Below are 15,048 nucleotides of genomic sequence, written 5' to 3'. Positions count from 1 at the left end.
TTTTTTGGTTTTGATTGAGGTTTTTTTTTAATTTTGTTCTGAAAATACAATTTTTGGTAGTTTCAATTTGTATAAAATACCGAAATTTTTACTGGAGTGGTACTGACAACTTTCCTACTTGCAAAGAAAATAAAAAACATAAAAATTCTGAGGAGCATTGGAATGCTTTTGTGCTCGCTTTCGTGCCAATAATATTAAAATAGTCTTCCAGCAAAGTCCATTTATCTAATTCCACTTCATGTCTATGTCCTTGGAACAACTGGAGAGGTGTCTGGCATGCATTTGGATGAACTGAGCTTGGCATGCTATGTAAGCCTTGATCATGAAGGTTTTTCAGATACTGGGCTTTCATATATTATAAGTATTTTCAGTAAATTTTACAACAACAAGAATGTAGCTGGCATTATGCTAACACACAGCGTTGCATAGACAATGTAGTTTGCATTTCCATATAAAGTGTTTGTGACTGCAGTGTCAGTGCATAAATAAGAATGTATGTTTGTATGAATGGTTGTCCATCTCCTGAGACCAAGTAAATGTTGTGTTTCATTAAGTTGTGCATTATGAATGATCTTAAAAAATAAGTGAGGAAAAAGATTAGTAGTCACCAATGAGTTATTAAACTAGAGGATGAGATTTAATCCTCCTCAGTCACACATTCATAAGCATATACATCCATGCCTATTTTCAGACAGTAACCTCAAAAATTACAGCCCCAGTGTCTCTGAAATCAGTGAAAAAACTGCTAGTAAATTTTATAGAGATGTGCTTTTAACGTACTGCTTACAACTTATGGGGCTCTTTCTGAAAAATAATTTAAAAAATAATCAAGCATAACAACAGCAAAAGTTTTATCTCTTGGGCAAGCTAATTCTTAAACCAAAACCTTCAGAAATGCATAGATAACAAAGCACTACTACTGTTAGGAATCCCTTCTAGCAAGTTATTCACATCAACAGTCCCAAAAAGCTAATAGTACTGGACACAGATCATCCTGTGGGATCATTCCCACAGAGGTGAAGGCCAAAATTTCAGTCTTGCTCGCTCTCTGGGGAAGTGGGAGCTTCTTAAAAACTATGAGACATAAAAACATAGCTAAAAGATATACAAAGGCAGTAAATAGTGACAGTGAATAACGAGTAGCCTACACAGAGTCATCTCTTTCCAAAAGATTATACAGAAAAAATAAAACTCATACTACCTTAAAAAAATAAAACCTTTTCCCACCATAAGGTTTTTTTATTTCTTTCCTTTTAAAATTTCATGTAATTCAGGTGCTAGTCCTTTTGCCCATATGATTCTTTACGTCTGTTGTAGGGCCAATTCAAGTAGAAGTACTGGCAGCTATGCAGAAAGGTTGTAGTAGATTCAACGTTGTACAGGTTTGCTATTTCCCTCTCATTTTAATTTCCTTCTGCCTCTCATTGACTCAGTCAATCCTGCTTATTCTTTTTGTTCTGTTTTATGGCTTTTTTTTTTTCCTTTATTTGGTATTGGCTTATCTGAATGTTACATTTCCTACAGTGTGAAAAGATTACAATAAATTTTCCAATATCTAGCTCTTCTACAAGCATTAAATCTTTCCTCTTTTACACCTCAATAATTGTTAACATTTTATTTTAATATGAACACAAGAGTATTCAACTCAGCATAGCAAGAACACTCAGAAGAGACTGACAACACACACAGATAATTTATAGAATAATATTGATACCAGCCTTTGATCCTTTGATCTACAGCAGAAGTAACCTGGTTTTTAGAACGGGGTTCTCACCTCATGAAAGCTGATCTATTTCCAGCATTCAATCTACTGGTCTGTGCTCTTGTTCAATTGTGCTTTTTGCATTTTACTCACCAAGAAGTGGTGAGGGTATTTGTACAGTGTACTTTCTCATCCTCTCCTGTAATTATTCTTGCCACTACTTTGACAATTTTTTTTTCACTTCTCACAATCTCTCATGATATTTATCCTAATCTAGTTATACAGCTATATATAAATAAAACACATATGTTATCATTTATTAAAAACATTGACCTATTTTTCATTTTAAAGGGCATTAATTTCCCTGAATACACAAAACACTCTGTCTGTTCAAAAACGTATTTTTCTCTTTTCAAGAGTGGATGTCTCCATCTTTAGTGTTTCAGACGGATTTGCAAGGAGAGAGACATTCAGAAGTTTTCAAGCACTTCAGGTAAATTCTGACAGTCGTGATGGTGAACTGGGATGAGGAGACCATTATGAAAAAATCTCCTTAAGACTTAAGTTTCTTTGTGTTGGACCATGATAGCAATAAAGTATAAATTGTGGCATCCATTTTCTATTGGATCCCATTTCTCAGTACTTTCAGATCTTCTCTACCTTTCTGCAGCAGAGCCCAGCTCACAGCTTGTCTCCCTTTGCATTCGTGGCAGAGTTCTACTGTCAGATTTGGCAATGAATTCCAGTCACGAGTGGTGTTCCCCAGGGCTCAGTGTTGGGGCCGGTCCTGTTCAACATCTTCATTGATGATCTGGATGAGGGGATTGAGTGCACCCTCAGTAAATTTGCAGATGACACCAAGTTGGGTGGAAGTGTTGATCTGCTGGTGGATAGGAAGGCCCTGCAGAGGGACCTGGACAGGCTGGATCGGTGGGCATGAGATTCAACAAGGCTAAGTGCTGGGTCCTGCAATTGGATCACAACAACCCCATGCAACGCTACAGGCTTTGAGAGGAGTGGCTGGAGAGCTGCCCAGAGGAAAAGGACCTGGGGGTGTTGGTTGACAGCCGCCTGAACATGAGCCAGCAGTGTGCTCAGGTGGCCAAGAGGGCCAATGGCATCCTGGCTTGTATCAGGAATAGTGTGGCTGGCAGGACCAGGGAGGTGACAGTGCCCCTGTACTTGGCACTGCTGAGGCTGCACCTTGAGTACTGTGTTCAGTTTTGGGCCCCTCACTACAAGAAGGACATCGAGGTGCTAGAGCGTATCCAAAGAAGGGCAATGAAGTTGGTGAATGGTCTAGAGCACAAGTCTTATGAGGAGAGGCTGAGGGAGCTGGGGTTGTTTAGCCTGGAGAAGAGGAGGCTGAGGAGAGACCTTATTGCTCTCTACAACTACCTGAAAGGAGGCTGTAGCGAGGTGGGGGTCAGTCTCTTCTCCCATGTAACAAGTGATAGGACGAGAGGAAATGGCCTCAAGCTGCGCCAGGGGAAGTTTAGGTTGGGTATTAGGAAAAACTTCTTCACTGAAAGGGTGGTCAAGCATTGGAATAGGCTACCCATGGAAATGGTTGATTCTCCATCCCTGGAGGTATTTAAAGAATGGATAGACGTGGTGCTCGAGGACATGGTATAGTGATGGACTTGGCAGTGATAGGTTAACGGTTGGACTCGATGATCTTAAGGGTCTTTTCCAACCTTAAGGATTCTATGATTCTATGATTCCATAATCCATAGTCCCTCTTCTTAGATCAGGAATATGATTTTGAGGGTGATTTCTCAGTCATACTCATTTACTGTGCTTTGGTTTTCATTCTGGAGAGATCTCAAAGAGCACGAACTGGTTTCCTTTTAAGAAGATATGTGTCTCTGATGCCACCAATGGGTATTTGGTTAACCCCCAACCCCAAATTCTGAAATGCAGATAATGTGGATATGAAAACTTAGCACAGTTTTGTTTAGAAAATCTTTTCCTATTCTTCTGTATGTCATGAATTAAACATAGTCTTATCTTCAATGTATCTTCAACGTTCACTGAATTTCCTATGCTGTCAGATGAAGCTAAAGTTTATGGTGCTGCAAGATTTTGTTTTATGAAGGTATTTTCTTAGCTTAATGGGGAGAAATTCTGGGAGTACAAACAGGGAAACAACAAAACACAAAGATGGCACACTTCATAAATAAAGATTTTGATCATACTGGGCATTGCCTTGTTTTAAAGGATGGCACACCTTACGGAAAGGCAGGCCTGAACATAGACTGTTTACTTTTCAGTTCTACTTTTCTTTTAAATTCTTTAATTTTAAGTCATATTACTCTTTAAGAAGCTCAGTTCATAGATACAATGCGATTGTTCCTGCAGGGGAAAAAATGCAGGTGCTAAATAGAGGATAAACATTGCGTGATCTTAGATAAAAGCTGAAGAAACAAAAAAAAAAATCTACCTTAAGAGAGGCAGGCTAACTTGAAACCCAAGACTTAAAAGAGTGATTCTGAAAAGAATGTATGGGAAAAGTAACAACCGGAACAGAATATATGACAAAGCAAGATTTGTTATTCCCTTAAGCAATCTTTAAAGATCAAAACTACTGAGGAAAATGTCTCATTTTTTTCACCAAGGCAGGACAGTAAATGCGAACAAATGAGACACACCTACCTGCAGCCAGCCCATATCATGCTCACAGGTGGTAACAACAGCAGGACACATTCAGCACTCCTGCAGGACACATTCAGCACTCCTGCAGGACACATTCAGCACTCCTGCAGGACACAGGCATTTAGGTTCAGACATTTATGTGTCATTTGCTCTCTTTTGTGACTGAACTTTATGCAATATTGCTCAGAGAAAATTCTGCACTCAGGCTTTCCTTCATCACCTTCACTACTGAGGATTACAAATCCAGAGAGATTGTCAAGTTGAAGTTTGAGTATTATTAAATCTATTAGATCCTCTGCTTTATGGGTCTCACACTTGAGTTTTATGTTTTGCCCTGTCTCTTTTTGACATAGTGCCAAAAAGCCAGGTGCAGAAATGTCTGGGAATCCACCACACACTGAGACTGGTCCCACATTCTCAGACACTTAGACAGAATATAGAATTATAATTGAAATTTTGAAAAATATGTCTTGTTTATATCAGACAAATGGTTAACATTCCTTTCTTTTTACTTTCCCTTTGATTTTGATATAATGACCTTAGGATGAGAGAACATTACTAGATGCTCAGATTTATCTATTACTGAATCAGTAAATCATTTTTCATGATGCTTCAATGGTTTAGCAGTAATGGAGGTTTTCACTGAGTAAGGACTGCAGAATTCAGTCTGAATAAAATAGGTAGGCAAGGAATAATGAATGAAAAATTTTCAAAAGAAGACTTAAGAGACACAATAGATCAACTGGGTCTGGATTTCAATTTCTCTTGGATTTTGGTCCTTAATTCCCTTAAACTGCTTCTGAAAAGCCTAGCCTTAGACATTTCCGTGATCAGATCTGTAGCAAAAGTTTCTGTTACGTTGCTTTGCCTACATTATAATTTAGATAACAAGGAGACAAACTTGAAGAGAAGGTAGTTGCAGGAATTCTTCAGCTGGATTTACTAAATATATGAAGGATTTCAAATTTTCTTAGCTGCAGCAGCTAAGTAGGTATTTCACCTATCCTAGCAGTATGAGATTAATCCAAGCCCCACTGAAATAAGCAGAAAGAATCCCAGATGCTTTCTGTATGTATTATGATGGTCAAACTCTATTAAAGTGAGGAAATTGATTATGAAAACAAAACACACAAATGAACAAAAACCACTAGAAGAGCTATGGTAACTTACATATATCTGACACCAGCCAGCTTTCACCTATGTATACTAGAAAGTAACACATTTATGGTATTACATTTCCATGGTTCAACTCCTTTGGTTTTTTGTTGGGTTTTTTTGTTTGGTTGGTTTGGTTTTTTGTTTGTTTGTTTTGTTGTTGTTGTTGTTTTATTTGGGGTCTTTATCTTAAGCATTTTCTTTCCCATGAATCTTTTCATCCAAGAATTTCCCTTTTTCCCACCCTATCTTCTTCAAAACCAAACAGCCTTTAGTCTCTAAAGAAGAAATCACCTTTGCATATGTTAATGAAGTAAAGGGTTATAACAAGGTCAGAACTTCTACATGGGATTTCTGTGCCTTTCTTTCACTCGTACTTTTATGACTCATATGAAAATATAGTGTCATGCATTTAACTCCTGATGCCAGACCTGCAGAGTGCTACGTGGACATTTTAAAAATGTCTTTCATATATATTATCTACTTCAGTATAGCAAGCAAAACTAAAGAAGTATTCCAACAATCTAAAAGACACTTTTCAAAATTATTTAAAACAAATATGACTGCTAGTATCAGTTCATTTTAAATAACAGAATTTACATCCATTATGTATATCACGCAATGCATTTGATAACAGGAGACAAATCTTAGCACAAAGTTCGCAACAGGCTGCTACTGATTCTGGTAGAACAGAATTGTCATGCTAATCACAGTCGAGCACTTCCTGACCTTAAAAATACAATCACAAATTTTGTTGCATCAATCAGCATGACAAGTCTATTACACTCCAATGAATAACTGATTATGCCAGTCACTGCATTCACCACACTGGGCTGAACATTCATTGGTTGATGGTTCTGAATCATTATAGAATCTACTTTAGGCTATATTTCACAAGAGGCTATATTTCACAAAAGAAGTGAAAGGAAAACTAAGGAACAAAAAAGAATTAAAAAAATACAAAGTGCAAAAAATTTTATTGATAATTATGACCTGCATGTGTGACGAAAATGCCAGAGACTTCAGGATTATGATAGATATTGACAGTGGAAATATCCAATGATTGTGAATCAACCAACAGAATGGAGAGTATGCCTATAGGAAGGGCAGCATGTAGGATGTAGTATTCCTCAAATCCTGAATCAGTGATTGAACAATATTTGTCCATTAAGGCAATTAATAACATCTTCTATAAGAACATTCGTTGTCGAAAAAGGAGGAATTCAAAGTTAATAGGAAAAAAAATAAGGAGTAAAGAGAAAATTAGAAGGGCATACTTTGCAAAAAATGCGAATTGCAAACAGCAACTGGTTCTGATTGCTGTAGATTTTTAAATTAATTTATAGGCTTTTCTAACATAACCTGCACAAGTCTATGGAATGGGCAAAAATAATTCACATCTACTATCTATTATTCATTCTGTAAGCTATCAAAAGAACATAGAAAGTGGTTTATTTTTTCTCCATGCTCTTTGATTGTCCTATATATCCCAGTTATTTTACATTTTCCTAGGTTGAATTCACAGATTTTTCACGAAAGAAAATAATTTGAAAAGCTTTGTTAGAAAATGTATGAACAAACAAGCAGCCTGTGAAGATGAGTTAAGTATAAAATTAAAGGTCCAGTGAGAAACCCCTGATGAACTATACTAGAATGAAAAGTTTGGCTCAATTAATGGAGTGTATCATATGATGAATAACTACTTGCAAAAATAAAACTGAAAAAAACTTTCTATCAGCTTGAAAACTTCATACTTGATTGCTCCCTAATTTTGAATACCTAAGCAAAGTACTGTTGTCTGACTGCAATAATACTGCTCATATAGTTAAGTGTAAATGACATGCTTATATCCATTATTAAATTAATCTACTTTTTGGATACATATAAAAATTATAAAAATATAATCCTGCAATAAGAACAACAAATGGGAAAGAATGTGAATAGAGTTGAACTAAGCAAATAAATGCAGGCTAAAGGAACAAAAAGTCAGAACTTTTCTGGTAGAGACTGGTACCCACTGAAAGTTTCAGGTCGCAAATATTTTTCTTCATTGGCAGAAATCCAGAAGCTTCTGAAGTTTTTCATATAAATTGATGCAAAACAAAAATTGGCTGATGCACTCTAAGAGAGTTCAGTAATTAGCTTGGACATGAGAATAAAGAAAAGGTCCCACGGTATCTTCTAGCAAGTTGCGAACTTTAAATTCATTTTTCACTACAGTTATTGGGAACTCTAACTACTCGGGCTCTTAACTGTTCTGAGACATCATGAGCAAGCCCATATCGCTTAACTGTTGAGGTATCTCCTGATGTGGATGGCCCTTGGCAGTTAGCGCTCTCAGTGTCTGAGCAACTCTTTCCTTCTGGGTTGTATGGACAAAACTATTCCCTGCACAGTCCTCCAATGGTAGCCCAGAAGGCTCTGAAGCCTTTACAACCTTTCCATGTTGTTAACTGCTCTACAAAATATGCAATATATACATTTGTTCTAAGAAAATATGATTGCCATGGACTGTAGCACAATCCTTACATTGCTAGAGACTTTGGTCTAAAAAACCTTACATGCACAAAATAGTATTCATATTGTAGGGTAACAGAAGAGTCTAGGGCTAAGTGCCACCAATGTGGATGTGACCAACCTGTCCCATCTGGCCTCAGAGCCATAAACCAGTCTTGGTCTATTTAGAAGGATGTCTAAAGCCTGCGCATTTTCAGGGGGAATGTTATGACAAAATTAAGCTTAATTAATAGGTAAATCTTAACCACAGTAGCAGATAAGCAGAGAAGAAAAGTGCATAGGAGGGAGAACGTGTTACAATAAGTTGCTATCAGTAAGCTTTCTGTACAAATACAACCAGTCAAATGAAAATTACCTATCGTGTTCCAATTTAACCGAAATCTTAAAGGCTGAAGAAGCCTTACTTGTCCACCACCAAAAAAGTTAATACAAAGTACAAATTATGCAACATATAAAGATACTTCTCAGTCAGTCATCTCCTTTTTATTCCTGATCTCCAAGCCATCTCATAAATTTTAGTCTCTCAAATGTTGGAGACTGTCCTTTCTACTGAGTTTGTTAGGTTGAGAGGGCCCACTGTGCCTCATACCATTTTGGAAATGATGGAAGCAGATACCCTTATAAACACCAACCTAAATGACATGATGCTAGCTCAAGAATTCCTTCTACATCAATATCTGAGGTGGAAAGAAAGGAATTCATTGTTATAGTGTCATTTTCCTTTGTTCTTTAAAGCTCCTCTTAGGAGAGCCTGTTCAACCTATATAGGTTCAAGGACTTCAGTCACTAACCGGCCTTCATTATATTTACAGGTTAAGTTTAATGTGTGTGAGACAGTGTTTGAAAACAAAGCAGAATGTAAGGTAGACCTATACCTGCCAGTTTTTAAAGTTTAGGAATGAACTATCTGAGAGCCCTATTCCCTGCACTGCGCTTGGCTCTTTCTACTTATTACTGACTTGGAAAAATCTGATAGCTGTCACTGACAGACTGTTATCTACTCATCTTGTTTTCTGTTCTTACTGCTGTTTGCAGGACAATTCAGAAAAAGAGTTTGAGGACAAACACAGCTCGCTCCCTGGAACCAAAACTTATATATGTTGTGTTTACAGCTCTCCGTAGAAGTGCAGATCCTGAAAGAAGCATGAAGGTAAAGAAATACTTTATTATAGCCCTGTGAGTCAAGTACATAGTAAGGTTTATGTTGGAGTATCAAATCTGTTCATTGAGTCTATACATCACTTATGTTCACCATGTTTAAGCCAAACAAGTGATACATGGAATTATATCTGAAAGGCAGAGCTGTGAAATGGAAATCTAACTGTGGTCAGGTTTTGCCAGAACCCCACTAACCCTAATTTCTCTGTGAAGCAATTCTATGCATGTTCTAGCCTGCAGCTAAATAAAGGACAAGCTAAGAATCAGGAAAAAGGACATAAGACAGAACATTCCTTTCAGAGTCTGAATTCTAATTTCAAAAATGTCAAAGTAAATGGAAAGTGATTTTTATTTAAAGAGAACCATGGCCTTGGCTAAAGATTTCATGAAGCAGAGGTAGGAATAGAATGCCAAACAACCAAGAAAGAAGGGCAATATGGGGTGGAAAAAAAAAAAAAAAAAAAAAAAGCCAACAGTTCGTAATACTAGAAGTTATTGCAGTTTGCTGCATACTTTTCTCAACTTTAGGTTATGCTATTGTCAAGAGCATTTATAGAATCATAGAATCATTAAGGTTGGAAAAGACCCTTAAGATCGAGTCCAGCCGTTAACCTAAAACTGCCAAGTCCACCACTAAACCACGTCCTCGAGCACCACATATACCTGTCTTTTAAATACCTCCAGGGACGAGGACTCCACCACTTCCCCGGGCAGCCTCTTCCAGTGCCTGACTGCCCTTTCAGTGAAGAAGTTTTTCCTAATACCCAACCTAAACTTCCCCTGGCGCAGCTTGAGGCCATTTCCTCTCGTCCTATCACTTGTTACTTGGGAGAAGAGACTGACCCCCACCTCGCTACAACCTCCTTTCAGGTAGTTGCAGAGAGCAATAAGGTCACTCCTCAGCCTCCTCTTCTCCAGGCTAAACAACCTCTGCTCCTCATACGACTTGTGCTCTAGAACCTTCACCAGCTTCACTGCCCTTCTTTGGATACACTCTAGCACCTCGATGTCCTTCTTGTAGTGAGGGGCCCAAAACTGAACACAGTACTCAAGGTGCAGCCTCAGCAGTGCCAAGTACAGGGGCACTGTCACCTCCCTGGTCCTGCCAGCCACACTATTCCTGATACAAGCCAGGATGCCATTGGCCCTCTTGGCCACCTGAGCACACTGCTGGCTCATGTTCAGGCGGCTGTCAACCAACACCCCCAGGTCCTTTTCCTCTGGGCAGCTCTCCAGCCACTCCTCCCCAAGCCTGTAGCGTTGCATGGGGTTGTTGTGATCCAATTGCAGGACCTGGCACTTAGCCTTGTTGAATCTCATACAGTTGGCCACGGCCCATCGATCCAGCCTGCCCAGGTCCCTCTGTAGAGCCTTCCTACTCTCCAGCAGATCAACACTTCCACCCAACTTGGTGTCATCTGCAAATTTACTGAGGGTGCACTCGATCCCCTCATCCAGATCTTTGATGAAGATATTAAACAGAAGTGGCCCCAACACTGAGCCCTGGGGAACACCACTCGTGACTGTCCACCAACTGGATTTAACTCCATTCATCACCACTCTCTGGGCTCAGCCGTCCAGCCAGTTTTTAACCCAGCGCAGAGTGCGCTTATCCAAGCCATGAGCAGCCAGCTTCTCCAGGAGAATGCTGTGGGAGACAGTGTCAAAGGCCTTACTAAAGTCCAGGTAGACAACATCCCCAGCCTTCCCCTCATCCACTAAGTGGGTCACCTTGTCATAGAAGGAGACCAGGTTAGTGAAGCAGGACCTCCCTTTCATGAACCCATGCTGGCTGAGCCTGATCCCCCCATTGTCCCACACGTGCCACATAATGGCACTCAAGATGATCTGCTCCATAACCTTCCCCGGCACCAAGGTCAGGCTGACAGGCCTGTAGTTCCCTGGATCCTCCTTCTGACCCTTCTTGTAGACGGGTGTCACGTTAACTAACTTCCAGTCATCTGGGACCTCCCCAGTTGACCAGGACTGCTGATAAATGATGGAGAGTGTCTTGGCAAGCTCCTCTCCCAGGTCCCTCAGTATCCTTGGGTGGATCCCGTCTTGCCCCATAGAGTTGTGGGCATCCAGGTGGAGAAGCATGTTGCTGACTGTTACCTCCTCGCTAACTGGGGTTTCGTTCTGCTTCCTATCTCCATCTCCCAGCTCAGGGGCCTGAATACCCTGAGGATAACCTCAGTTGTTTCCTAGGAGACAATATGTAGCTTCAGCAAAAAAAAATGCCCTGGAAATCTTTTAACCTTAGTGTTGTGGCAGCTCAGACGAAATGACCAAAGTGATCCCTTCTGACACTAAGATCTATGTTTAAGAACCCTATGGTGTTGCTATTAGACACTTTCAAAGACTGAGCATTTGGTTTGAAACATTGTACTCTAGAGTATTACGTGAACAAGAAAAATCAGACAACAAACATAATTCAGAATGGCTGACCACCTACAGAGAGCCTCAAGGGGGCAGATGTATTAAGCACCTAGCTATTTTGTCCTCTGTTACCGGCCCTGGTGCTAGTCATTCACAGCAAGAAATGTCATGAGCATTGCTGTGCTGTAAAATGCCAGGCTTTTAAAACTAACAGGGGACGACAGTCAGATAACGCACAGCTTAGCTCAGGGTTTGAAAAGTCAGACCTTAGTAAGAATCTTCAGCTGAGACTCAAAAGATGTGATCTAAAATAATAGCTGAAGAGAAATTAAAAAAAAAGAAACCATACTGATTTCTATGGTAGTCTTCATGCGATGCCAAAACTGAAACAGAAAAGTTTAATTTTCAGCACTTTCAGTATTTCACTAAGGATCTTTTTAAAATAAACATTTGACTATCATCATTTGATACGATAAAGATATATCTGAAAGGCAACAGATGGAAATATAGATATGTTTAAAATACCTTGGCACTGGTGAGTTGGTAATGAAACAAATGTTTAGAAAAGAACACTCCAAATGGTTGAAGGGAGACAAAATTAAATTTTGGTATACAATTTACTAAAAAATTACCAGAAGGGTAAAAAGATGTTCTTGCAGTCTACGTTATTTGGTCTGCACAAATATCAGGTAAAGGGTGGATGCTTGAGTAGAATGAAAGCATTCGTAGTTAGAAATGTTGAGATTTAGATATTGCAATTAAAATCTTCTGAACAATGAGATCCTGTAACTACTGCATTCATTTTCCCCAGGCATATGGAAAATTCCCATTGCTTGATATATTCAACTTTATAGTGGACATAAGTAGTTGTGACAGGAGGACGAATGAAAAGAGCTAACCATCTATTTTTTCCACTTGTAATATATAGGGTCAGAAATTACTCTCACTGCTCTACAATCTAATTAGAGGTCACTAAAATTATACATCCATAAGCAAAATAATGAATTGTACACTTTCCACTGGGATACACATGAACTAATTTTCGTTCCTATGCTCCTGTCCAGGAAAAGGAACGTGAGGAACTGAAAGAGGTTCAGATGAGAAATTTATTGAGAAATTCTGAGAATGCCTCACTACCCGATGATTGAATCCAAGACACTATATATCAGTCACATATATAGTCTCCAGGTCATTCACCTGGATGGGAAGGCCTCGCTGATGTCAGGGTTTAATAGCAAAGGTAAATAAAGTGTACAGATAAATCAAATAAATTTGAGTGATTTACAGTGGTATGGAGTGGTTGACAAAGGATGTTAGACTTATGAAAGTTAAAGGTCATGGATCAATTGGATCAATCACAAGCACTTATATTTTCAGAGGGTTTCTTACTGAGTAGTAATCAGGTTTGTGATATGCTTATTCACATTGAAAAGTGCTGGTTTCAGAGTGAAATTTAATATTATATCTCAAGACAAGTTCTTGTGACTGAAATCAGTGCTAAGTTAAACCCTGAAAATTATTTGATTAAACGTTTTGGTTTCTAAAAAACAGTCAGGTATACAAATAGTGTTTGAAAATTATTTTTAAAAATGAAAAACAATTTTGAAAAAAGATTTTGAAATCATATTGCAATTTGGAATTTTAAACTATTTCTTATCTTTAAGTAAAATAAAATAATTATTTTTGGATAACGTTATTTTCTTCTTTTTTATAATTTTGTAATATTTCTTTGAGGCAATAAAGACCAATTTTTCTTAAAACTCATTATGCAAAATACTTTTGAACTTCATAAAAAAAAAATAATCATAGAAGCCTCTCACTTGTCTTCAGTTCCCATTACACATATTTACTTTTCTTAGATATTATTATGGACATTTTTCAGAAGACATGCAGTCACAGCAAGTCCACCCAAGGATACTGAGGGACCTGGGAGAGGAGCTTGCCAAGACACTCTCCATCATTTATCAGCAGTCCTGGTCAACTGGGGAGGTCCCAGATGACTGGAAGTTAGTTAACGTGACACCCGTCTACAAGAAGGGTCAGAAGGAGGATCCAGGGAACTACAGGCCTGTCAGCCTGACCTTGGTGCCGGGGAAGGTTATGGAGCAGATCATCTTGAGTGCCATTATGTGGCACGTGTGGGACAATGGGGGGATCAGGCTCAGCCAGCATGGGTTCATGAAAGGGAGGTCCTGCTTCACTAACCTGGTCTCCTTCTATGACAAGGTGACCCACTTAGTGGATGAGGGGAAGGCTGGGGATGTTGTCTACCTGGACTTTAGTAAGGCCTTTGACACTGTCTCCCACAGCATTCTCCTGGAGAAGCTGGCTGCTCATGGCTTGGATAAGCGCACTCTGCGCTGGGTTAAAAACTGGCTGGACGGCTGAGCCCAGAGAGTGGTGATGAATGGAGTTAAATCCAGTTGGTGGACAGTCACGAGTGGTGTTCCCCAGGGCTCAGTGTTGGGGCCACTTCTGTTTAATATCTTCATCAAAGATCTGGATGAGGGGATCGAGTGCACCCTCAGTAAATTTGCAGATGACACCAAGTTGGGTGGAAGTGTTGATCTGCTGGAGAGTAGGAAGGCTCTACAGAGGGACCTGGGCAGGCTGGATCGATGGGCCGTGGCCAACTGTATGAGATTCAACAAGGCTAAGTGCCAGGTCCTGCAATTGGATCACAACAACCCCATGCAACGCTACAGGCTTGGGGAGGAGTGGCTGGAGAGCTGCCCAGAGGAAAAGGACCTGGGGGTGTTGGTTGACAGCCGCCTGAACATGAGCCAGCAGTGTGCTCAGGTGGCCAAGAGGGCCAATGGCATCCTGGCTTGTATCAGGAATAGTGTGGCTGGCAGGACCAGGGAGGTGACAGTGCCCCTGTACTTGGCACTGCTGAGGCTGCACCTTGAGTACTGTGTTCAGTTTTGGGCCCCTCACTACAAGAAGGACATCGAGGTGCTAGAGTGTATCCAAAGAAGGGCAGTGAAGCTGGTGAAGGTTCTAGAGCACAAGTCGTATGAGGAGCAGAGGTTGTTTAGCCTGGAGAAGAGGAGGCTGAGGAGTGACCTTATTGCTCTCTGCAACTACCTGAAAGGAGGTTGTAGCGAGGTGGGGGTCAGTCTCTTCTCCCAAGTAACAAGTGATAGGACGAGAGGAAATGGCCTCAAGCTGCGCCAGGGGAAGTTTAGGTTGGGTATTAGGAAAAACTTCTTCACTGAAAGGGCAGTCAGGCACTGGAAGAGGCTGCCCGGGGAAGTGGTGGAGTCCTCGTCCCTGGAGGTATTTAAAAGACAGGTATATGTGGTGCTCGAGGACGTGGTTTAGTGGTGGACTTGGCAGTGATAAGTTAGTGGTTGGAGTCCATGATCTTAAGGGTCTTTTCCAACCTTAATGATTCTATGATTCTATGATTCTATGAAGTTATCAATGATCAAATAATAAGTTTTGCGCTAAAGGAAGGATTAGAGCTCTCTGGGATAAGA

The sequence above is a fragment of the Platalea leucorodia genome, assembly GCF_965183815.1.
Source record: "Platalea leucorodia genome assembly, chromosome: 3".
NCBI classification, from domain to species: domain Eukaryota; kingdom Metazoa; phylum Chordata; class Aves; order Pelecaniformes; family Threskiornithidae; genus Platalea; species Platalea leucorodia.
The sequence above is the reverse complement of the archived record's forward strand: the minus strand, read 5'-3'. Positions refer to the sequence as shown.